Source organism: Centropristis striata, chromosome 4, assembly GCF_030273125.1.
Source record: "Centropristis striata isolate RG_2023a ecotype Rhode Island chromosome 4, C.striata_1.0, whole genome shotgun sequence".
NCBI lineage: Eukaryota > Metazoa > Chordata > Actinopteri > Perciformes > Serranidae > Centropristis > Centropristis striata.
In genome coordinates, this window is record NC_081520.1 from 7,457,423 (window position 1) to 7,484,354 (window position 26,932).

Sequence of the window (26,932 nt, forward strand, 5' to 3'; positions counted from 1 at the left end):
TTTACCATGATAATTTCTGATCCAAGGTTCCAGTACTGGTTTGGCTTTTAAATGATAACTACATCCTATTAAGCACAAACTTGTTGCTCATTACCCATGCTATTACTGCCTTCAACTTTCAGGCTTTTATACCACTAAACTACTAAGATAAAGTTATTTTGCGTGACTTTTATTTTGAAAAAACAGCATGCCCCCAGACCCCCCTTGATGGTTGGGTTTGGTTCAGTACCATATCATTAATTACTTTGATCTGGATCTCTATGAGAACTATTACATCATGCACCCTTTTTATTATCCGCCCCTGTCCTTCAAACAGTCTGAGTTCGCCACTGACCTAAGTGACTGGCTAGATTACCATATACATCAGAGTTACAAGGCAGCAGCCCCAATGCAAGCTGACCAAAGTGTGCCCATCAAAGTCAAACGTAACACAATGTAATGTCAGCAGTGAATAAAAGACTGAAACATGCAGCTTCAAAACAACCAGGAACAGCAAAATGTTGTTTTCTTTCTTTTTAATTAAGCCTTTTCTTTCTCAGGTGCTTCTTTTAAAGTTGTTTAAACATGTCTTTTTCTGCAGTAACTAAATTATATAACTTTACTGTGATGAAGAACATCAATGCTGGTGTTTATATTGACATTTCTTTCCAAATGTGTAAAAACCTGCATTTAGGGTTTGTAAATGGCCCAACGCGCGCTCTACTGCTTTAAATCAGCCTTGAACCTGAGAGAGAAAAATGACAATTATCAAATTATGTAATCAAATTAAAAAAGGGAATGTCAACACCACACACATTATGACATCATGACCCTTTGTGATAATTCATGAAACAAAAACAACAACATTCTTTAAAACTGCTATCATCACCTTTATGGCATTTGTAATGAATTAACTCTTCATTTAATAGCAGTTAAGACTTGATTGTGCTGTGTTTTGACACTCAAGGTATACATGAATCATTTTAATTTGCTTTTTAAACTTTAAACTCCATGCAGTGTCGTCCAAACCTCTTCTATTTGCCCTAACACCTTCCCCACTCTGCTTTCCTACCTGTTTGTGAGCCTGTTCTCTATAGCTTTTTAAAACATTTCCTTCCATCTGTGTGCCTTTTTGCCCCTTAACCTTTCATTTGTTTAGAACTCCTGTTCTTACTCTGCCGGCCCTTTAAAACCCTGCGCTTCACACACACCCCATTCCCATTCCTGCCATAAATTATTTTCCATAAACCAGCAGGAAAAAAAAGAATGAGCACAGATAAAACATAGGTCACCTTCAAAGTACTTGGCATGGTTATGGTGAATTTGCCATCAGAGCAAGTGTTTTATTAGGATTTTTGACAACTACCTCTCCTCAAACCATTGCATAAAAGCTCTTATACAGTCTGTCTTTTTTTTTTTTTCAAGGGCTGTACATAAAAATAAAGTGCTGAGCAGGAAGCAAAATTGGAACCACTTGAGGACTATGGGGATATCTTGGCTCCTGGAGGCAATGTGCACTTTTTTTTTTACACATGGCAGGGGCTGCAAGAAAGGTAGTTTGACCCTAACAAAGTAAAGTCAAACTACCTAACAAGTGAGAAGTCCAGTTTATTGCCACTTTGAATTTTGACAACAGCAGTCCTCTATGTTCACCGGTAGAAACAAGTTTATTTAGCTACCACTGCTGTAGATACAGCAAAATACCAGTCTGTTGACTGATAGGACGATGAGACTCTCCAGGTCACCATTGTAGCTGTCACCTGACCCAGCTAGGAGGCCATGTTCTCATGTTCGGCTCACACTTCTTATCCCGCTGTCAAACTAGTCTTATTCCTCAGACATTGATTTAATGTTTGGTAGTTTTGAAAAAGTCTGAAGTTGTTTAACCCTTCATCGGGCGAAGAACTGTATTTTGGTAACTTCAGTGGATCCCCATGTCTTTCTGTTTGGTCGTAGAACCACATGGATTTTTCTTCCAGCTAATCAGCAATGATCAGGCTACGTCACAGACGGTGACACCATGACATTTGACCAATCAGTATGATAATAATTTAATAATATCAACTTTATTGACCTTGACCTCCAATGTAAAAATGATTTTGGGAATTTGGGAAAAAAATCTGCAAGAGGTAAAAAAGCAACTTTTTTTCTTTTAGATTCACCACTTTAAATTTCATGAATCTGCGCAATTTTTTCTTTTAGATTTGCCACTTTCATCTAGTAAACTTTTTTCTCAAAATATTACCCCCTCCCCCGGGTCCGTATGTTATTTTTACACATTCTGGCAGTATGTAATATCCTCCAATACTCTCTAGGGTTAAAATTTGGAATTTGCAAGTATTTCAATGAGTGCCCTATCAAGGATTACTTCTAGACTCTAGAAGAAGCCCAAGCTTAATTATTTTAGGTACACAATCTATGAATCTAGAGGGGAAAGTAGCTAATGTTAATGTTAGGCTATAACGTCGAACCATCTTGTTTATTTTCTTTTTCATGCATGATAGCAGCTAGCTAGCAGACAGGGATCCTGCACAGCCTGCTTCTTTTACTGTAGCTGCTAATGTGTTAAATGGAAACCAATGTTTTGTTACCTAGCTAGCTAATGTCAGTACATTGGTGCAAACTAAATTCAAAATGGGTATTTCATTTGATCATCTGTGGTTATGGGATTGCATCGTTTTCACCTTTTTCACCTGTGATATGACAGGTTTGCAGTGCACCCCTGTACTTAACCAAGCATTCGTCTCTGAATGCAAGTGTAGTGTGAATTGTGTGTTCTTAGGCTATGTGGAGAATGTCTCTTTGTCTAAAAAATTTAGGCTCAGCGTGTGCATCTGCTTAACTTTTCTGGGCTGAGCCCCGGATGTGTCAAAATCCTATAGACGCCGCTGATTTTAAATAGTTTAGAGAGAAAGTTGATTTTAAAAGAAGAACAACGTTTGACTTTACACTCCTGTTTCACCACCAAAAAGGATGTATTAGCCTTGCTTCCGACAGGATTTGGCAAAAGCCTAATCTACCAACTAGCCCCGCTACCGCTCACTGCTGTAACGCCGGTGATCTGGCTACGAGCCGGGGGACAGCGGAGCCGCCGAGAGACCAGCAGCAGCTTGTCTATTGACCATAAAATCAGTGGATGTGTGTGCCTGAATGACATGAGGGGGAATAAGGCGTAAAAATAAATAATCTTGCAGAAAGCGAGAACTGGAGAAGCAAAGCAGCAACCAACACTCTCTCACAGACACACACACACACACACACACACACACCAACACTGCCGGTAGACTGTGAGCAGCCAGAGTCAGAACATGCTGCAGAAAAACGTTGCAGAAATCAGCATTTTAGTCTCAAAGTAGAGATGGGCTAGTCTGGCTATGTAAACATCAATTTCTGTCGCTCTACCTACGTCATCTGGTATAACTGATACGATTGGCTAAGAGCTACCTACAGACACTTTTGATAGACATTCGTAGCACCCAATAAACAGCTCTGGAGGATCGTAAACCACGCCTCCTCTACGGAGAAATGAATGGCTGGTTTCCAGACTAATCTCATTTGTGATTAGTCTGGCGTTAGCCAGGCTAGCCTCAAGCTGTAACACAGCCAAAATGATCAACAAATGAAAAAAAAAGAAGAGAAAAATGTACAAAAATTCCTGAGGAGGGCATAAGGGTTAAAGCAAAGAGTGCCGCAACTTCAGCTTCCTACTACAGCATCCCTGAACACTTCATACAATTGCAAGCCTTTCATTCCAAGTGTATTCCAAGCATTTGTTCAGATCTAAAGATGTCCATGCCACTCAGTCATCCCTTAAGTAAGATGGAGGTTTTGGGGGTCTGTCGTACCCAGGAGCTACAGTGGACTCCCTCATGAAGTTTACCCATGCTCAAACAGCAAGTGAAAGTGACAAGTGACTTCCCATTCTCACACTTAAATCACAGTTTCTTCAATAAATCGCTAAAACGATTCTGTTGATGGTGTGGTCCTTGCCAGTGAATTGGAGCTACGTATATAGCAGAGTTTAGGAGCAGGGCCACACCTCAACTGCACCACTTCTGGCTTTCCTTTATATACCCATCCAACCGGTCTCCTCCTGTCTCTTCCTCTCTGTCCTCCTCTGAGTAAGTGCCCAGAAGCAACAACTGTACACATAAATGAAATAAAACATAGGTGGTGACATTACATTATTAAATCCTCCCTAAAAACACACTTATTCTCCCTGGCTTTTAATCAAGTTTAAGTGGACATTTTATTCAAATTTTTATTTATTTTATTCTATTTTATTTCTATTGTATTGTATTGCATGTGTTTATGTAGTTTAGTTTTTACCTTATTTCCTGCAACTGCGATATCTGTACAGCACTTTGGTCAACCCCGGTTGTTTTAAATGTGCTTTATAAACAAAGTTTGAGTTGAGTTGATTATTCATGACATTACATGTGGAATATGATGTTGATATTCATAGATTTTCATCAACTGTTCAATCATTCTGCCCAACACTTCTGTGTAGCATCTGACGAGCACACATGCATGACATTGATTCATGTGTACATCGGAATTACCATATTTCACAAAATGTTGACCTCATCTCTCATGGACTGTCAGCATTTATACAGACTTGCACACTGTCTACCAGTAGGTGAACATATGACCAGAAACACTTGCACACATCACACAGGCCACAATTTCCCAGTTACCACTTGTGTTTTCAGCTACTTGTCAGCCTTTACCTTTAACCAGTAACAGATAAGTGCTGAATGTTGCACATATACCTCACAACTAACAGACACGTCCGGCTTGTGACCTCCCTCCTCACATCAAAGCAAACAAACACACTCAAATCCAGGCTTGTCAATCTCCAGCACCTTTAAATGAGCCTCAGCTTCAGCGAAGCACATATACTACGTTCTCTCATGGCAGATATCCCTCGTCTAACTAGCCCGAGGAGCCAAGGTTAAGCATGTGCCATCATTGCTGCCTGTCCTGGCCTGGTAACAGTCAACCCCACAGGGCAAGTATCATCAGCTCGTCCCATCTCGTAGGTCAGCACCCCCCCTCCGCAGACTAATCCTGCTCAAATGCTGACGCCAGCACAGTTTAAGGGAAAGGGAAAGTGAGCATAAGGGAGGCGGTGGATGGTGTGAGGGAAAGGTTGACGAGTCACAGAGGAGAAAGAGAAAAAGAGGGAGAGAGAACTGTGATGGCAATGCTGGATAAGACTCAATCTGAAAAACCATGTAGTGGGAAATAACTGATTTTTGCCCCATCATGTCATACAGCAAGGGCACCAACATGTCAGCCCACTGGCTATAGACTTGAAGGGAGGAGTGTGTGTTTGTTTAAGTGTGTGTGTGTGTATGTGTGTGGCCAACTCCTATTTTTTTTTTTCTGTGTGGGATTTACTTGGTCTGCAGTTAATAGGTGATGAAGTTCAAGAGGGAGGGAAGGGTGGTGGAATTGAAGATGGAGTGTCGTTGTGGGGCAGGGGGTTAGGGGAAACTGTTTATCCACCCATGGACATACAGACTGTTATATGACAGCGTATTAGGGCCAAGTATGAAAAAATATATGTATCGGGGAGGGGAGTAATTAATTAACGAATTAATTCATTAACCTTAACCGCTTATCCGCAATCGGATCGCGGGGGGAGGGGAGTAATATTTTGAGAAAAAAGTTGCAAATTTATGAGATTAAAGTCGCAAATCTACGAGAAAAAAAGTCGCGGATTTATGAAATTTAAGGTGGCAAATTTGCAAGAAAAAAGTCGCAGATTTATGAGAAAAAATGGCAAATCTACGAGAAAAGAGTAGCATATTTATGAAAAAAAAAGTTGGAAAAATTGTGTTTTGTATTTTTCAAGGAAACGCAACATACCACAGATGCCGCCCGGAAAGCAGGGGATGCCACACGGACACGTTAGTGAAGAGGTGCAACAGTATGGAACATATGCGTAAAAATTGCGGTGAGTCCGGACAATCGGCTCCCAAAATAGCTTTTTATTTAGCCATTATGGAGCCAGTGAGGACCAGGTCTTAGAGGGCTGCGCCTATACTCATAGAATCTGGAGTTTCAGTACGTAGCTAATGTTCTATTTTTGTATACGCCTCGCCCTCTAAGAGCTATTGCTATTGGGTTAAAGGCGAAGTAGGATATGGTCCACGCCTCACTGGGTCCGTCCGGTATCACAAGTGCAAGCAAACAAACACACACACACACACACACACACACACACACACACACACACACACACTTCAAAGAGGAAGTTTGTGTGTGTGTTTGTGCTTGCACTTTTGGTACCGATTTTCCGGACTCACCGCAATTTATACCTGTATGTTCCACAATGTTACAATTGCTAACTTTCGGGTGGCATCTGTGGTGTGTTGAGGTTCCTTGACAAATACAAAACACTTTTTTCCTTATAAATCTGCTTTTTTCTCACAAATTTGCCAATTTTTTCTCCTAAATCCTTTTTTTCTCCTAGATTTGCCACTTTAATCCCGTACATTTGTGATTTTTTTCTCTAAATATTACACCCCTCCCCCTGGTCCGTGTTATTATTATTTTCATACTTTGCCCTAATACGCCATCGTACTGTTATGTAGACAGACTTATGGATGTATGTATATCAAATGTATTTATTTTTTATTTAAATTTAAATAATACTTTAATTGTTTCCTTCCTGTTTTTGTTTCTTGTGCATGATATTAATAACATGACATATATCTTGTGGTAGTAAAGAGTACATTATATGGAATCCAAATACCAGATGTCTTTCTTTGACTACTTTAGTCTATTAAATACTTGTATCATGGTGTTTCATTGCATTTTATCTGTACCAGTAGACAAATTGATATTGTCTCACGCAATCCTACAGACATCATAAGTTCCACTTTTCTTTTAGAATGACACTGATAGCATCTGTTGTTGCATATCATTTTGTCGTTTGGTCATAAAACAGAATAGAATGGGTGGTCACCTAACATATATGTATTAAAAATGAATAAATAAATACAAATTAAAAAAATGCTCCTCTTCTTTTCTTCTTTAACATATAGCACTCCTGTGGCGATTACAGTTGGCTCTTATGTACTTACTTGATTCCTGTGGTCTAAGTCGAGTACCTTCAGGTTGAATACACTTATGGTAAGTCGCTTTGGACAAAAGCGTCTGCTAAATGACATGTAATGTAATGTAATATAATGTAATGGGTGGAATGTTTGTTGTGTATCTGATCCAGTCCCAAGCTGACATAATGTGGACTGTTGATTTCCAATCCCCTTGGATTTCCCCTCGCCACATTTGAAATCTGTTACTGTTCATCATCCATTTTGTCTTTACACTCACCGCTTTCATTTCAGACTCCTTTATTTTGTCCTCCCATCATGCTGTGGTCGCCACCACATCCCCTCTCACCCTGGTGTCTCTCAGTCCATCCCCTCTCACCCTGGTGTCTCTCACTCCATCCCCTCTCACCCCTGGGTGTTTTGGGGCCATGCTGAAGGTGCAGGGTTGTCTCTGGGTGTCACAGCGGCCTGCTGGGTACTGTGATGGGTGGACCTGCCGGGCAGCCCACTACTGCTGTTACTGATGCTCTCTGCTGGTGATGATACCTGCATGTCATCAGTCTTGGCACCCTCTGCTAACTTCACGGGGAGGCTGAAAATTAAACAGGGGCTCCCTTCCCTGCCTGTGGCCCAAGGAAACGTTTGTGTGTGTGTGTGTTTAACAGGAGTGCTTTTACACAGGGATTGGAAAGTACACGTGGATGTGTGAGTGTGTCAAGATTCTTTTTTGGCCTTGAGCCTGCACATTAGACCCCAGTGTGACTTTCTACCTATTTCTGTGGTGTCTCACAGAAAATACCAGTTGCATATTATTCATGTGGCCTTGTTGTAATTTGTGAACTGATGTTGTATGTGCTAAACAAACAGAACTGGCATTCCTTTTTTTCTTACTCCTTCCACTTAGCTTCTCTGACCTCCAACACTTCTCTGCAGACGGCACAAACACCACCAAGTTGTCAAGGAACACTGGCACTGAAAACACACACACACACACACACACACACACACACACACACACACACACAGCAGGCTTTAAGCTAGCCAGCACAACAAGCCAAAGCCACACTTCACACCTGGGCTGGCTGGCATTTATTTGGTAAGCTCCTACCCGGTGGGAAGGGAGGGAAGAACAACACCTCACCACTGCTAAAACAATCTCACAGCTCTGTGACCGGGGGAAAACAAAGGCAGCAGTGCAAAAAGTCAAGAGACGGCGGCCATTAGCTAAATTGTGACTGGTTAAGACAAAATTGTGTTCAAAAGAAAAGTCCAAATATGCTCTTCATTATGAACATGGGGTCCAGTGACGGAGACTTTTCGACCGACTCTGCAGGGTTTTCCCTGTATCTCTTCAGACAAAGGTGGTACAGGCTGGAAAATATGCATGGCATACAGTTTGTGCATGCATGTCTTCTTCACAAAGTTAACCTGTGATGTGAGAGACGTTAGGCCTACACACAACATCCCATCAGACATGGGGGGAAAAAAATCTCTCCCTTCTTTGGTTTTGGGCCAGACACTGACCCTTACTTCCCTCCTGAACTGTCTCACCTGGCTGGCTGGTTTATAAAGACAGTCAGTACGTTTAAGTGCATGAGTGCATGAGTTCTCCAACTCTGATTGAGACACCCAGAAAATGCGATTGGAATAGGATTTTGTATGTGTGCTTGCTCCACGTGCTCCAACCCCGCGCTGGTGTGTGACCCCAGAACAATAACATCCAAGAAGCCAGTCACAATAGCTGGTCGCGTTAGCTGGTCACATTAGCTGGATGCGTTAACCGGATGCGTTAGCTGGTCACATTAGCCGGTCGCGTTAGCTGGTCACATTAGCCGGTTGCGTTAGTCGGTCACGTTAGCCGGTTATGTTAGTCAGTCACATTAGCCGGTCGCGTTAGCCGCCCGCGTTATCTGGTCAATAGCGACGGCACAAAGTGGTCGGACTGAGGTCAACCGGAGAGGGCGCCATATTAACCTGCTGATACGACACATATCGCCACCCAGTGTTGAGGAGGAGGACACGTTCCCGTCAGTTTTCCGATTTTCTCAGTTGCATGGAAACTGGGACAAGGACAGAGAGTGTTAAACTGCAGGAGACCATGACAGTGTATTTAACTTTCCTAAACTGAGGAACTGCTCCTCTTTAATGTTATATAGTCCTACCTAACCTCAGCATCATTATGACCTTGATCAACCTTTCTTTTCCTTACCAACCAGTTTACCAGACTCATCTAAGTGTAAAGAGATATCCAAAAATGTGTGCTTCATTGGTCAGTCAAAAATGTTTTTCAAGTATTAATTCTGAAATAGATATACAGTTTTATTATTGAATTTCTGTTACATGTTTAATGAACATGTCTTGAGAATTTCAACAGTATTGAAGGTCAATATTATATTTAACTATGGGAGATTACTGTCCCTAATATTAGTTAATTGCTGAAGTAGAAACACCATTATCTGTTGCAGTTTAGTTTCCCTATCCAATTCAAAACAGCATACATAAAACCATTAATGGCGCTCACAGAATGAGGATGAGACCAAACGATGAGACTCTCACACAAGTTGACAATCACAGAAGTTATTGTGAGATTTTCAGGTTTAATGTCCATGTTGAATATGAAAATAAAAAATAAATATAAAACTGCTGTTAGGACAGTCTTTAGGAGAGAAGCCTGGTGTTTAATGTACTTACTTCCTGTTTTCAACATACCAGTGGACTCTGTAACCATCTAACAATAATTAATCAATTCAGGGCCTCCCCCCCCCCCCCAATTTCTCTCTTGGTCCTTGTTTTTTGTACTTAAAAAAAAAATTGATTGCTTTTGTTTTTTATCTACTGTATGTGTTCATGCTTGGACAGCATTACACTAAACACCATATTTTGTTCTCCTGATGTTTTCTGTTTTGTTAATAAAAAATAAAGTTGGTCTTTAAGCATTGCTCAAATGATCATATTAATCTGTGATTATACAAGAAATTGTGTAAAGGTGGAAAATCTTAATTAATCCCAGAAGTAGGTCTATACGCTGTGATGAGAGTTCACAACATACAGCTTTGTTTTCATTTTATAGTTTGTCTTTGTTTTCCCTTCGGCTAACTTCGCTATTTTAAACCCTGGCTGTTTGTTTATTACACATGATTTATGTACACCGTCAATGTTCGGTGCCATTGAGGAAATAGCCTCATAAGACTTTTCATGAAGTGAACTGAAAACTAAGGATGTAGAGATTGATGGTTGTTGAATTGGTCTGTCTTTACAGGAACCCGAGTTTGTGTAACATCTCACACCAAATTATTACTGTTTTTTTCCCCCAACCAAAAATATTATATATTATGCAAAGGTTAACCAGTTTAATTGTTGTTAACAGCAAAAACAAGTTGTGAACATAACACTGAAATATCAATCATCAGTTACATTACATTTTATTTATAGAGCCCAAAATCACAAATTTTCCTTGAGGGGCTTTAAAGCCTGTACAGCATATAACTCTCTTTGTACTTTGATCTTCACATTGGAAAAAGAAAAAACTCTAATTAAATGACAATAGATGTGAGAGAGGAGAGGGATGGGGAGAAAGTAACAGAGGCACAGCAACAACAATAATAGCAGAGAGAGGAGAAAGGAGTTCAGTGCTTCATGGGAAGTCCTCTGGCAGCCTAGGCCTACAGTGCTACTGATAGTAGACACCTATTACCTTTAGCCTTTAGTTGCAATGTCAAAATCAGACAAACAGTGAAAAAAGACAGAGTTAAGCATCGCATCCGGCTGTTAATCCTCTCTGCTTTGCTCTTGCCTCTGCTGAGCCAGTTCTCTGCCAGGATAGAGAAAGGACTATCCAGGGACACAGTAATTACAAATTGCACCTTTAACATGGTGCAGGGTCCTTGACTATGGGCCTCATTCACAAATGGTTTTTAAGACCCTCAACACCCACTTACGCAGTTTTCAGCACAATTTTGACATTCGAAAATGTTTTCTTTTTTACAGATTTGTTCTTAGATAGGCACTTAATCCATGCAATCCAAAGAGCTCATTTGAATGCTGACATTTTTGTTTCATAATTTACATTTTTTTTCAAGTAAATAAACTACGCCAACATTTAAATTTGCAGCGCTGATATAAATTATATTGATAATAATTGAGAAGCGTATTAATGATTGATATTTACAGGCCCAAAGTTGCCCTTTCTATTTATTTATTTCTTTTATTGCTTTGCCCTTGATTAGAACAGGTGGAAGTTAAAAGGAAAAAGGTAAAAGACTTCTTTTATCCCCTATTCTATTATTACTCTGTGAGCCACGCCTCTACCTTGTGAGATACCTGAGCATCCTGAGAGACTGCTGTTTTTGTGAGCGTTTACGTATACCTTATTACGTACCTAATTCAACTGGCACACTCTTTCAACGAACGAGGAAACGGGACACCTTAATGAATCTGACATAGACCTTCTAGACTTTTCCTGGGAACTTTCTGCAGAACAAATTGCTGAAAAATCTTGAGAAGACATTGCTGAAGAGGCCCATTGTCACCTAATAGTTACATGACTGGGATGTTGGAATATTTTCACATAGCCTAGTCTGATATCACCATACTTTAGCTATCCGTGTTGTTGTTGGTAATCTGCAGTCTCAAGTCATCTATTTTGTTTTCTGTCTCGCTTCCACTTCCTCTTGCGTCACCGCCTGTGGTTCTTCTCTAACTAAGAGAGTAATCTTCACCAAGATCCACCAGACTCTTGAACACAGAATGTCAGGTTGTGTGTGAGTCTTAATTTCAATTTTAGTTTAAAACTAAAGCTGCCAACTAGTGATGTCTCATTCTTGATCAATTCGTTCTAAAGAACAAATTACTTGGCAGAATGAACCATACTGAATCTCTTCCTGAAAAGTTTAGTTCTTTTCTCAACTCCCGTCCCGTCTCGTGTGTGTCTCTCTCCAGACCGTACGTGCGAAGTAGCGTGCACACAGGGTTGCTCGAACCCGCCCCTCACTCCAGACTTCTTCTTCTTTTTTTTTTTTTTGTGTTTGCGGTTTCGCAACCAGCAATAGGTGTACTACCGCCACCTTCTGCCCAAGAGCTCTCTCTCTCGAAGGAACTGTCATTCCCTGTCAGTGTTTAACAATTCATGTACTGAAGTACTGGTACAGTTGAACGAGATTCCTGATTCGCTCTCTGTCTCACTCAGTGAGACGTTCAATGAAGTTACTGCCTCCGCCATTCAGTTCAACGAAGTACTAGTACAGCGAACTGGAGCCCTGTGAGAGTTGCCTGCTTTGATAATGCTGCTTTTATTTTGAAAGGACTAAAAGACTCAAGTGAGATTATACTGTAAAGATCATTTCAAGGAGTTCAATGTTTTATGTTTTAGCCCTCAAAGAGGCAAAAGGTTAGTTTTCACAGTAATCTTGCATATTTAAGTTTTTTTTGTGTTTAAATACATTTTGGATAAAATTAAACTCAGTAATTCATGCTAGCAAGGTTTGATACAGTAAGCTAGTTTTGCTCCTTGTATTTCTGTGTGTTTTGTAATTGTTATTGCAACTCAGTTTGCAGACTGTAGCTTTATCCTACTTAACTCTCAGCTCATTGGCTTATTTATGTATGGTGAGCAGAACGGAGCGCTTGGCCGTGTTTCAGTTCAGTGCAGGCCCGGCACTAACCAATCTTGCGCCCTAGGCAAGATTTTAGGTGGTGCCCCCCTTGCATCACCAGTGTAGTGTATATACTCACAAGAAACAGAATAGCTTTGTCTTTAAACTTTATTTTTTTACTTAAAGAAAGAAAATTCACAATCAGAATATTTAACAAGATAAAAAACTACGACGTAATGTTATAACATTACAAACACATTATTTTATTTCTATTAAATAGGCTTTGCTTTGCATTTAAATTAACCATGGATTATTTTTTGTATTAAGAAATAATAGTACCAACTAGTTATACATTTTTTTTTATAACAGCTGAGGTGGTTTGGCCATCTGGTAAGGCTCTCTCGGGCGCCCCCTGTTAGAGGTGGTAGAGGACGTTGTGGCTGGGGAGAGGGACGTCTGGAATGCCCTGCTTAGCCTGCTGCCCCCGCGACCCGGCCCCGGATAAGTGCCGGAAAATGGATGGATGGATGGATAGTTATAACAAATAGTGAAAGTTATACTTTTTTTTCTCTCCCATTTGTGGCGCTGGCCTGGTGCCCCCCGATGGACAGTGCCCTTAGCGCCACGGGCCGGCTCTGGTTCAGTGAGTACTGATACACAGTCATAGTCATAACGTTAAGAATACTGAATGATTCGGTGTACAAATCTTTTGTACTTATCTTTTTAAAGAACGTATTCCAAAGATTCAGTACACTCAAAAGAGCTCCCGTTCCCACCACTAATGCTAAATGCTGTTCAGCTGTTTCTACTTTGTTCTTCCTGAGAGCTCAGTGACTCACTACTGCCTCTCAAGGCACAAGTGGTAGTTAGCATATTAATTTTTGTAAATATCTCTGCAACCCTGGAGGATCCAGCATTTTTCCTCATTTGACAAAAACATCTTTGGAAGACAACCTCACTGAAATACCAAACACTGTATCAGGACATATGGATTCATATTATATATCTTCTTATTTTAATGTGTACACTATGACTATGAATGTATTGATGATTCAACTTACTTTATTTCCATTAATATACAATATCTATTTATGACATCTCAACTGGCGTCATTTCCATCTGCCATGTTTGTGCCTGAACCAGTTCCAAAAATGACAAAGCAGTGAGGATAAGAGGTGGGGGCTGGTGGTGAAGCGATGAGTTTATTTATTTATTTTCTCCCACTTTCCTCCCTTAAATGTGTCACCCACTACATGTCTGGACAGCAGGGGGGATGGAATCAAATTCTCTTCGCCTCCCTGTCTCTGACCTGAATCTCACTGGGGCCCATAGTAACAGCTCAGAGAGAGAGAGAGAGAGAGAGAGAGAGAGAGAGAGAAGTGTACAAAATAATTGAGAGGAGAGGAGAGGAGAGGAAGCAGAGAGGAAGGAATCAAGTGAGACATGGAGAGAGAGTGGAACTTTTGGAGAGCTGTATGTGTGTGTGGTGGTGGTGCTTGAAACACTTGAGTTAGTTGAGAAGTTGGAGAAGAGATTGGGAAAATAGAAGGAAATGTTATTAAAAAGTCCAAACGTAAACATGTTGTCCGCAACACATGGTGCACTCCTCCCTCAGAACACCATTACTAAAATGTGAAGATCAGGTTTCTAAACTACTTCTAAAAAAAAATCAGTTTTAACTGTCTGCCAATCTTTTTCTCATTTTTTTTCTTTTTCACTAGTCTTGGTTGATACAAATGATGCAGTAGCATTCTCCCAACTGCTTGCAAAATAAACAACACAAAAACCTTGGCAAGAGACCCATAGAGGCTGCAATGTTCACATATCACACAACAAGCTTTAGAGAGCTTTATGGGCCTGTGGTCAGATGAAAAGGGGGCAACAGGCGCTTCCTGATATTTGGACAAAACTCTGACGTGTCATCAAGGTGAAATAATGTTAACTTTTACTCAAACATCCTCTCACATTATGAAAGTACTCCTAATCTCAATTAACTGTATAAAAGACAACTGTCCACAGAATCATTCAATCAGATTCCAACCTCTCCACCATGATGGGCCTTGACCAAAGAGCTGTCTAAGGACGACAGGGACAAGATTGTCAACCTGCACAAGGTTGGAATATACAAGACCATCAGCAAGCAGCTTGGTGAGAAGGAGACAACTGTTGGTGTGATTATTCAAATTAGAAGAAACGCAAAATAACCAGCAATCGCCCTCGGCCTGGGGCGCCACGCAAGATGGCGTATCAATGATCATGAGGAAGGTGAGGAATCAGCCCAGAACTACACAGGAGGAGCTTGTTAATAATCCCATGGCAGCTGGAACCACAGTCACGAAGAAAACCATTGGTAACACACTATGCCGTAATGGATTGAAATCCAACAGTGACCGCAAGGTCCCCCTGCTCAAGAAGGCACATGTACAGGCCCGTCTGAATGATTCAGAGAAGGCTTGGGAGAATGTGAGGTTGTCAGATGAGACCAAAATCGAGCTCTTTGGCATCAACTCAATAAGAGAAATGCTGCCCAGGAGACCATCTCCACCATCAAGCATGGAGGTGGAAACATTATGTTTCTCTGCTATGGGGACAGGACGACTTCACCACAGTGAAGGAAGGTAGACGGGACAGTGTAACATGAAGTTTTGGGAGACAACCTCCTGCACTTAGCCAGGACACTGAACATGGGTCGTCTCCCAGCACGATAATGACCCAAAACATCGGCCAAGGCAAACAAGGAGTGGCTCAAGAAAGAGCATATTAAGGTCATGGAGTGGCCTAGCCATTCTCCAGACCTTAATCCCATAGAAAATCGGTGGAGGGAGCTGAAGTTTCAAGTTGCCATGTGGCAAAGAGGAGTGGACTAAAATCCCTCCTGAGATGTGAGCAAACCTGGTGACCAACTACAAGAAATGTCTGACCTCTGTGCTTGCCAACAAGTAATGTTTTGTTACAAAATTTTGCAAAATTCACAAAAGTGGCAAGGGATCAAATAAATATTTCCCTCACTGTAGTTACTGATTTAGGTAAGCTGCAGCAAGTTCAAGCCCAAGTTCAAGTCACTCCTGCTGAGCTGCAGCAAGTCTAAGTAGCTCCTAGTGACTTGCAGCAGTCCCCAGTGGCTGAACCTGAACAGACTCCTGGATCCCGGCTCCATCGGCCTCCTCCTGTTTAGCCCTCCATGAATCCAACCTACAACCAGGTCATCAGTTGCCATTGCTGATCTCAGTCCCTGGGACAACCTCCAGTGGCAAAATTCAAGTTTGGTTCATCAAATGTTTATTGATTCTTCATTATAGAATGTAATGTATCCTTACCTCTTATATTCACATTCATACAGTCTATATTTTAAAAAAGGTTTTGGGCATGCACCTTTGACAAGAGAAAGTATCTGCAGTTTGTTGGATGTGGAGACACTCGAATCTCCACATCCCTCAAGCATGGGTTGCCAGCCTTTTTCTTGGGCTAAAAAGACAACTTATGCACTTGGTTTGATGCACTTAGCTGCTGTGCTTCTCGGGCAGCCATCTCTATTGACAGACTTATCTCCATGGCCTTTTCCAGTTTCAGGTTACCCTCAGCAAGCAGTTGTTTCTGAATAGCCTCACTGCAAAGACCACACAACAATCTGTCACATATGGTGTCACTGAGTGAAAGTCAAAATCCACAATGTTCAGATAACTGTTTCAGTACAGCTACGAACTGTAAAACAGATTCACCTTCTTCCTGGTTCCTTTTATGGAATCTGAACCTCTCAGCGATAATCAGCGGCTTAGGAGAGTAGTGACTCCCTAATATTGTCACTAATTCATCATAAGGCTTATCCCCTGGCTTGTCAGGTTGCACTAGATCGTGCAGTAGGTTGAATACCCCCCCTATAACATTTGAGAAAGTTGGTACTATGACATCTCCTTTCATCTTGTAAGCGAGTGCAAAGTACTCAAACCTCTCAGTGTAAGAACTCCATTGTTCTGTATTTTCCTCATATGGTCCAATATTTCCAACCAGTGCAGCCATGTTCTTTAATTATTTTCCTTATGCTTAGCTTCACTGTTAAACAGTTCTCTTACTTTGTACTTTACTTAGTTTATTCCGTGGACCCGACACAATCCTGTCTTCTCCCGTAAAAACTATACTGTCTGTACACCCGCAGAAAACATGTGAAACTTTCCACCTGAACCAACAAACACATGTGAGAACATACTTCCTCATCGCCAGTTTTTTGTTGTGTACTCGTTCGTCTATTCATGAGGAAAACATGAGACTTGGGAGATTGGAACGTAGCATATAAGCTAGTTTAATGGTAACACAAGACTGAGGAAACAACGTAAGCTGTAACACAAGGACGGTATCTCAGAAACAAAACCTAGGTTGTCAATACACAATACAGGGTAAATCTAGACTCATCACACCACATGACTTTTTTCCGTTGTTCCAGAGTCCAATCTTTATGCTCCCTAGCAAATTGAAGCCTTTTTCCTTCACTGATAAGTGGTTTTCTTAAGGCTACACAGCTGTTTAGTCCCAATCCTTTGAGTTTTCTTTGCATTGTGCGTGTGGAAATGCCCTTACTTTCACTATTAAACATAGCTGTGTGTTCTGCTGTTGATCTTTTATTATTTGATTTTAACAAACATTTAAGTCATATCTCATTTAGATCATTAAAAAAACATTCCCACCCCATTTTGTCCTCGAAAATAATGGTTCACCACTATCCTTGCAGGTTTTTAACCCAATTTTAGTAGTTTCAGCAATTTCCTTAGTTGTTTTCTGTGCTTGGTGCATGCCAATAATTAGACCCTTCTAAAACAGAGTAACATATTTTCCATGACCACAGGATATGTCTTCTGACATGGCTGGTCTGTACAATAACCACTTTTCAAGGTAGGCAGCCAAGATAAGTGTTAACAATTCATTCTTGAGTTATGGCGTTGAATAATGGCCAGAAAAGTGATTTTGCAAAACATTATGACGAATTGGCCATTTTATTTAAAATTTTTCATTTGTCATCACCTCTGAATCAGTCGAATCAAATCACTATGGCACATATACCAGTATAACAGCTTCACAACAATAACAAGATTGACCAACATGTATTTATGGTAAGGTACTAAAGTGTGTGCTAAACCGGTAATATAACTGAACAACACAGTTGGGATATTTTATTTTGCAAATGTAACATATTACTATTTCCTGTGATTTTAAAGTTATATATAATATAAGGGTACCGTCTGAATGAATTGATGTGGCTCTCCAAAGTGTATCATTGCCTCATACGTAGAGACTTTGAGGTGATGTTTGCCCATAGGTGCTACATCAGACTCTCTACCAACGCTTCCCCATAATGCAGACAGCAAACGGAATAACAACAACTGAGTTTCAAGCCTTGCACACAAATCACTCTCATTAATACAAATGTATAAATCACCTTGTAGATGGTGTGGTCTGGCAAGTGAACTGTCAAATTGATGAAGATGTTTTCCTTATTTGTAGTGAATTGAGCTCTCAGAGCCGCCATACATATCACTTTATATTATCTACATGCATGCTGTCTTCAAAAAATGCTCAAGGCTTCAGATAGTCAAATAATCTTAATAAGTTAATATGTTTATTTATGCTGCTTCAGGTCTATGAGAGTAGTGTAACATCACAAACACCAACCATGTCAGTAAAATGCACCTTTCTTTTCACCTTAGCTAGAGTATATCCCCACAGCTGACTGAAATATATAGTTGCTTTGGATTGATAGTTTACTATGAATAAAGACAGTACACTGTTGAAATGTTACAAAATATGGTGTTGCTGCTGAAGCAACTGCATCTGCGCTGCACATATGAAGGATGGTTTAATAGTAATACAGCAAGAGACTACTATATACTGTAGTGTGATTCCCCTGACCAGGTGTGTGTGTGTGTGTGTGTGTGTATGTGTGTGTGTGTGTGTCAGGCTATGAATTTTATTACAGCTCCAAAATAGACTTTGGCCCCAAAGCCCAAGCCTCCACACATCTTCAATTTCAAAACGGTGGAGAGAAGAGGAGGAAGAGCGAGGAGGGGGAGAGGGGGAAGGAAAAATGAATAGGATGCTGTGAAAAAAAGAGGGAGAGAAAGGCCCAAAAGAACGGCAGCGAGGGGAGTAAAATGAAAGTGAGCTGATTCAATCTTCAAGCACCTTACAAGCGTTTGCATCAGGTTTCTTGTTTAAAAGGAGAGGTCGGTGAGAGGATGTGGAGGAAAAGAAAGAGAGAGAAGTGTGGTGAGTGAGGTTGGGGGGGTTTGGGTAATGTCCACGTCTCCTCCTCGTTTTTTACCCTTCTCACTCTCTTTCTCTCTGTCTCTCTCTCTCTTTCGCACACACATTCATTTCTTCTTCTCTCTTTTTCCAAACTGTAGTGAAAAGATTAAATTGTTTACGAGTGCGAAGCGCGGCTAGCTCAAGCGGATGAGCCAAGAGCGACAGAGATAGACATTCTAATTCGCGGCTGTACTTAGTGCCCGGGTCCCTGTGTGCAACCACTAATTCTTTTATCTGGCTGCAACACTCCGGGCTTCAGCCACATTTAATAAAAAAAAAAAAGAATATATATATATTTATATATATATATATATATATATATATATATATATATATACATATGTAAGGGGGAAGACCATGAAGAAGGAGAAAATAAGAAGTGTGGAGAAAAAAAAGTGAATGGGGAAAAATACGTTTTTAACACTGTACAACTGATAAAAAAAAATCTGTACTTGAATACTTGATTTCATTTTTTCCCCTCAACACCGCACCCCTCCATTCTCGTCAGCCCCAATCTCACAAAGAAGAGCCGTCCGAGTGCAGTCTTAACCCTTTATCTTGAATGAGCAGAAAGACATTGCCAGCATCTCTGTCTGTGTTGGGCTTGGGGGGAGTGTGAGGATATATGTGTGTGTATGTGTGTGTGTTCGCGCCTGTGTGTGTGTGTGTGTGTGTGTGTGTGTGAGATAGAGCTTTTGAGTGTACGTGCATGTGCTACTCAAATTTGTGTGTACATGTTAGTATGTGCCGGGATTGTAAAGCTTGATGAGAGACGGACGGACTATGGGATGTGTTTGTTCGTGTATATGTGTGTGTGTGTGTGTGTGTGTGTGTATGTGGGGGATACAGCATGGAGAAGAATTACTGTTATCTCCCAGGAAGAAGAGGGAAGAGGGGGCAGATAAGAAACTGCTGCAGCTGACAGAGAGAGCGAGAGAGAGAGAGAGAGAGAGAGAGAATCAGGCGTGAGAGTCGTGTTTCGATGGGGGCCGCTGTTGTAAATTTGCAGGATATTCAGAGCGAGCTAGCCCTGCTTGTGTGACTGCATCCATCTCTCTCTTTTTTAAACCAGAGGTCTGCTCTCCTGATAGTGGCATTGTACGCGTCACACTGTATAGAAAGCTCATCAGTGCTGGTTGCCTATTGGGGCGTTATCGGACCTAGTAAGGTAACTGCACGCTTATAGACTGCACCCAGATAATGGGGGGCAGAAGAAAAGAGATAAAGAGGAGGGGGGGCTCTTCTCATTAACAGCTATCTACTGCACTGCAGACACTGGGCTGTATTGAGTGGTTCCTATGCTGGGCATAAATTAAAATGCACCCACAGCAAGGAAGTTGAGGGGATGGGGGTAGGGGGAGTGAGGAAGAGGAGGAGTTTTGTAAATGACAGTGAAGCAGGAGGGTGGGGCATGCAAGGGGGCTGGGTGGGGTGCACTGTAGAGTCGCCTGTCCTCTTATTCTGGCATTAGTCCGACTGAGCTCTGCCCACATATTGGAAGAGAAACATGATATGTGTGTAGAAAGGAGAAAATGGAGCAGCTGGTTGATTGGTCAGTGTGCTGACTTCACAGTTGGCCATTTAGAAATGACACAGGAAATGTCCATCCTTATGTCGCTCTGAACGTATCCTTGTTTTTTTTCTTAAAGACCAAGCTGCAGCTCCACCAATGACCATCAGATGATTTTTTCGTCCACCTTGGAGTAACACTCTACAACAAGCTAAAAATCACACATTTCATAAGTTGTTGTCTGTTATTCCTAGTTCACACTACAAGGCTTTATACCTGATGTTCCACTCGTTTTGGATCTCCCCGACAAACATCAGAGACAAATCGTCATTGTCTAGGTGCTTGATAATCAGCGATTGAATGCTATGTGTGAACTGTTGAAAGACTCAAGCCGAGAGGCTTGCTAATGCATCTCAGATGGATTTAAAATATCCAGCAGGCTAAATATCCGGACCTGGCAGGGAGTCTGTTGGAAGCTACAGCATCACTTTGCATCAAACAAAACATAGTTTGGAGAGCAGACATACCCATCGGAGAATCCTGTTAAAGATCAACTAATGTGTGTATATAATAATGTATATAAATAATGGACGTAGTCACTCTGACATCACCAATTGGATTGTGGACTGCCCGTTGGAAGCATCGAGTTCAGCGTTACACTCGTCGCCATTTTGTGTCGCCATCTTGTTTTCCGATACGGGGAGAAGACCATATCTGGACTGTGGAGGAGCGAGAGGGATCTGATCACTGACTCCAGCCTCTCTACACCTCAACCTGACAGAGAAGCCGCTGCTAATTCATGTTAGCATTAACTGGGATGTTCATTTTGGCTAGCAAAAAACAAAAACAAAATGTACGTTACTTACCTCAGAAAACTGAACAGCGACTCCTTGCAGTCCTTGCAGTTAGTCCAACCAAACGCTGAACAAGACATTTTTACTGAACAAAACGTTCATTAAGTGAAAATACAGTGAAAGGGTCAAAGTTATGAGACCAAACTACTAAACTTCCTTTTTTATATCTATATAATGTTATATATAACTTTATTGAGATGTTGCCGTGGATACGCATTGCTTTTCTTCTCTCCTGATAACGGCTTGCCTTGCCCCCTGTCAATCAAAGGTAGCCACGCCCCAAATCATACGATTCCTTATCTTCTATTTACTTCTAATTCTTTTTTACACTATTAACATCAAGTTGTCTTTAAAAAGATTTTCTACTAGCGATTGAGACCATAGTGTTGTCTTAAAAAAAAATTCTTAGGTAATAAATCAAGTGAGAAGTTTTCTCATTTTGCATTGAAATTGATGGACAGAAATGTTTTTGCAGCCAAACGTAGCACCCCCTGCTGGAATTTTCGGTAGAATGCAGCTGAAGGCACTTCCTGGTTTGCCTCCTTGCTCAGACTCGGAGGTTGCCGCCTGGTTTATAGCCACTTCACAAATGGAAGTCCAGTAGTAACTCTCCCTTTATCTCTGATTTGGTCTAAACCAACTTCTAGTTGCGAAATGCTCAGTTATGTTCTAGAGTACTACAAACAAAGAGGATGTGAATGCTTAACCAAAACAATGCCTTACATAGCTTTTGCCCCACCTAACCCTAATCATCTCTTTATTCACACTCATTTAATGTCAATTTGACACAGGTGTTGGCATAATGCTGCAGTAATCTTCATCCTGTCAGATGACTTTGTAATACTAAAATACAAGCAGCAGTGAAGGAGTAATTGCTTGCTAGATTAGCAGATCACTTTTCATATCACTATTATCTGCTCATTCGCTTGTCTAACAGAAACAGGAAAGAGAGCAAATGAGAAAACTACAATGTGAATTTGGCTGTTTTAAAATGCAATATACCTGATTAAAGAGACAGGGACCAAGGACCGGGGGGCAGTTCGGAGCCGGAGCCTAATCTCGAATATCCTCACTTTACAACTACCATAGAACTGGCTCTCGGCCAGAAAAACTGGTTCCAGAGCAGCACCAACTCTTTGCTGGTCAGCCAACACTCTCGACAGCCACCTGCTCTGCTCTGTCACCCACTGCACAGCCCTTGTTCACCTGGGCATCTCAGATAACCACCAAGAAACTCTTTTTTCATTTAATTAATGCACCCAGTATAACTGTTTTCCTTGGCTTAAACTCCACAACCCTCACAGACTGGTCCTCAGGTGTCATTTTACAATGTCCTCATTGCCATGCTGTATGTCTCAGATCTGCCTTGCCTGTAACTGATCATAACCCCAATTCCCTGACCTGTCAGGAGAGCCCTCTGAGTACATGGACCTTAAGGAGGTGTAAAGGCTCAGGCATCGCCCCTATGACTGTACCATAGACCTCCTGCCCAGCACATCTACCCCTAGAAGTCGCATTTTCTCAAAGTCCAGACAGGAACATGTTCAGCATGTGTGCCGTGTTCTCCGGTGGCTCCTGGAGAACAGACTCTACGTGAAGAAAAAAAATGTGTTTCACGTCCCCCAAGTGTCCTTTCTGAGCTTCATTGTCAAGGAGGGGAGCATCCGGATGGACCCCAGCAAAGTCAACACTGTCCTGAATTGGCCTCCTCCCAATTTTTAAAGGCTGTTCATCAGGAACTACAGTGCCATGGCGGGGTCATCCTCTCTCAGTGGTCCACCAAGGATCAAAAACTTCACCCTTGTGCCTTTTTTCCCCCAAGTTATCTCCCCGTGAGAGGAACGAGGACATCTGTGAACTGCTGGCCGTCAAGCTGGCTTTGGAGGAGTGTAGGCACTGGCTGGAAGGGGCAGAGCTGCAATTTGTGGTGTGGACCGACCACAAGAATTTGGAGTACATCCGTTCTGCCAGAAGACTGAACTCTTGTCAGGCCAGATGGGCTTTGTTCTTTAACCAGTTCAACTTCATCCTCTCCTACCACCCATGGTCCAAGAATACCAAACCAGATGCCCTCTCACGACAGTTACAGGCCGTGGGCTCCTGGATCGAACCAGAAGGGATCCTCCCTTCTGCTTGCGTGTTTGGCGCCGTCACCTGGCCTTTGGAGGATAAGGTAAAAACAGGCTAATTATCAGTTCCCTGCTCCTACTGCGTGCCCCAATAACTGTCTCTTTGTCCCAGACAACCTTTGCTCCCAGGTTCTTCAGTGGGGACATTCCTCACCCTTTGCCTGTCACCCTGGGGTCACACGCACCCTGGCTCTCCTCAAACAGCAGTTCTGGTTGGCCACCATGGAGAGGGATACCAGGGAGTTTGTCGCTGCCTGTCAGGTCTGTTCCCAGAATAAGAGTCTCTGCCAAGCTCCAGCTGGTCTGTTTCACTCTCTGCCAGTTCCTAAGCGACCTTGGTCCCACATCTCAATGGACTTCCTCCCTTAGATGGTAACACGGTAATATTCACTGTGGTTGACCATTTCTCCAAAGCTGCTCCAACATGTTACAACATGTATTGCAGAGGATGAATCAGGAGATGGAGACTGCTCTGCATTGCCTCTCATCCCGCAACCCTTCTTCCTGGTCCAAACAACTGCTGTGAGTGGAATATGCCCACAACCCCCTCCCAAACTCTGCAACTGGACTGTCCCTCCTCCAGTGCACCCAGGGGTATCAGTCTCCACTCTTCCCAGTACAGGAGCTAGAGACCAGGGTTCCATCAGTCCAGGCCTTCATTCACAGATGCCGCCACATCGACTTAATGTTTCTTGACTTAAACCTGTCACAACTCTGTAAGCTGTCTCTCAGAACAATGGGCATTAGTAACAGGTATATAAAGCAATTCTGTGGACAACAACATATGCAAATATGCACATGATTTAACTGGTTAAAAGCCCAATTTGCCCAGCACACAACAATATAACCATATGCATTTTTGCATATGCAAGCTTGGTGTTTCGGGATAGAAGAAATAAAGTCCCTCACTGGTGTCTGAAGTGTTCAAATGTCAATGCCAAATTCAAAAATATAGTTAACTACATTTAAATAGTAATAAGAGAGCAGTGTCACAATGTCCCTTTGAAAAACAATACTTGTCTCAACAACTCCTGAGTTACTCACATGCATACTTCATACCTCCCACCCGCAGGCCTTTCATCATGGTGTTTCTGCCACCAGTGTCAACCCTGTGGCTGCGACACTGGTGTGTTACAGTGTTTCAATGTTAAAATTTAATTTAGCAAGCATTTGTATCCAAAGCAACGTATACCTTAGTCTAGCTAGAGACATTGGGCGATGCATCAGCAGATTAGCCAGGCGCCTTTCATTTGGAAGACCGTAGTGAGTAGGAGGGTGTGTGGACCTGAATGAAGGAATTCAGGTAGGCAGGAGCAGTTCTAGTGGCCATCTTGTAGTCAAGAGTCAAGGTTTTGAATTTGATGCGGGTTGCAACTGGGAGCCAGTGCAGAGATATGAGTCATGGGGTGACATTTGCTCTTTTGGGCTGGTTGAAGACCAGACCGCGCCAATCTGGATCATCTGCAGAGGCTTAAAAGTGAATGCAGATTTGCAGTAATCGATTTGTGATAAGTGCCTGAATCAGGTAGGGTTGAATTTTCCTGATGTTTTATAGAGAAAATTGACACGATCTGGCAATTGAGGCCACCTGAACCTTAAGGTATAGCTGGGCTGATCCGAGCTGAATATTAATTTCTTGATATATAGAGGGGTGGGATGGGATGACCAGAAGCTCAGACTTGGAGAGGTAGAGCTGAAGGTGATATTCTGTCGTCCGTGTCGAAATATCGGCAAGGCACGGAGAGAGCTGAGACAGGAATGGCTAGATATCATCAGCATACCAGTGGTATGAGATTGCTGATAATTGTGGCAAGTGAAATGCTGTAGATTGGGAATGGAAGGGGGCCCAGCATTGACCCTTGAGGTACGCCTGTGGATAGGTTGTGCTGTTTGGTCACTTCCCCATTCCCAAAAACTTTAAAAGATTTGCCTGAGGACATGAACCAGTTGAAAACAGATCCTGAGATACCAAGCTCAGTGAGTGTAGAGAAGAGGATTTCGATTTTATCACCAGACAGATTGAGTGGCAATAGAGTTGATTATTGAACATCAGCTTGAGCCAAACACAGTGATTGGCTTACTCTTGCATATCCAAAACTAACCCCAATACAAAACTACCACAGAATCTTACTAACCTGTTGCTGTTTCCTAAATTCAAAATCACAGCTCGTACTGATGGGTTTTTAGTTTGACCTCTCTTTTAAGCTTTCCAGTGTAAATGTTGACTGATTGATTTCCACCACAAAAGCTAGCCCACAGGCGTCAGCTAACTTACCTTTTGTAATTCAGAGAGTGAAACTTGGAAGTGCTTAGCCCGAAAAAGTTCACTACCAACCCATATCAAAAATGAACCCACTAATGACCCAAATCAAAATTGAACCTGACGCAAATCAAAATTGAAACTCCATTACAAAACTACTATATAACTAAAAAAAAAACGATAGAATCTTGCTTACCTCTTTGCTGTTTCCTAAATCCAAGATCAGACATTGTGTATGTTTCTGTGTGCTCTGTGAGAAGCTGTCTGGGGGCAAGGTAGCAGTGAAAATGTGGTATGGACTTACAATGATTTGGGCATTTTTTCAACAAGCACGCATAATGGGTTTCATAATGAAGCACCAACACAACGCTCAAGCCTCCAGTGGACTGATGCACTGACAAACAGTGGAAACCGTGTGAGGGGGTCAAAACCCATAATTTTAAAAAGTGTGGGGGACCCATTCAGCAGCTTGTCTGTCTGCATACTGATACAACTGCAGCACTTGTGTCCCGGCTCACACTGCGTCCCTGTGTCTGATTCTCTCTTGTGCTGTTCAGGGACAAGGTAAAGACAACGGAAAACACAGCCAGCCTTGAGAAAAGCTATAAAAAAAGAAACAAAAATGCTCTCTTTCTCTCTTCCAGACCCCTCCACCTCTCCATCAGCTCCGCTGACAGACAAGCATGTGCAAGCAGGCTGAATATATACCGACAGACTGACACATGGTGCACTTTTAGAGTTTGTGTGTGTAAATGTGTGTGTGTATGTATGAGTGTGTGGACAAGACAATCATCAGCTGGCAGAACCCATGTTTTCCTGACAAACCACCTCTCCCTCTCTCTCTTTCTCTCTCTCTCTCTCCTGCCCTCTCCTTTTCTCTTTCTTGCTCTCTTGCCTCCCCCTTCACAATAGAGTCTGCGCCTTCATTTGCATGGTGCAATTGGCTTTTGGCGGCAGTGTGTTGTGGCCAGACAAGTGTAGCATTACGGGGGGAACAAGTTACCATGGGGGAAGGTTAATACAGACAATATGGGAGGCAGATAATGGGAATTAGGTTCCTGTTTTTCAAATCTCTTATCGGCCCCGGCATGAGAAATCAGGCTCCTGCTTTGAATAAAGAGGAGTGTTGGGGGGGCTGTAAAGGGCCAGCTCAGTCAAGAGTGCTGCTGTCATGTCCCTACATGGTCACAGTTTGTTATGTGACATTTCCACAGATTTAGGGAGGTGCAGGTAGTGGTTCATGGTGATATC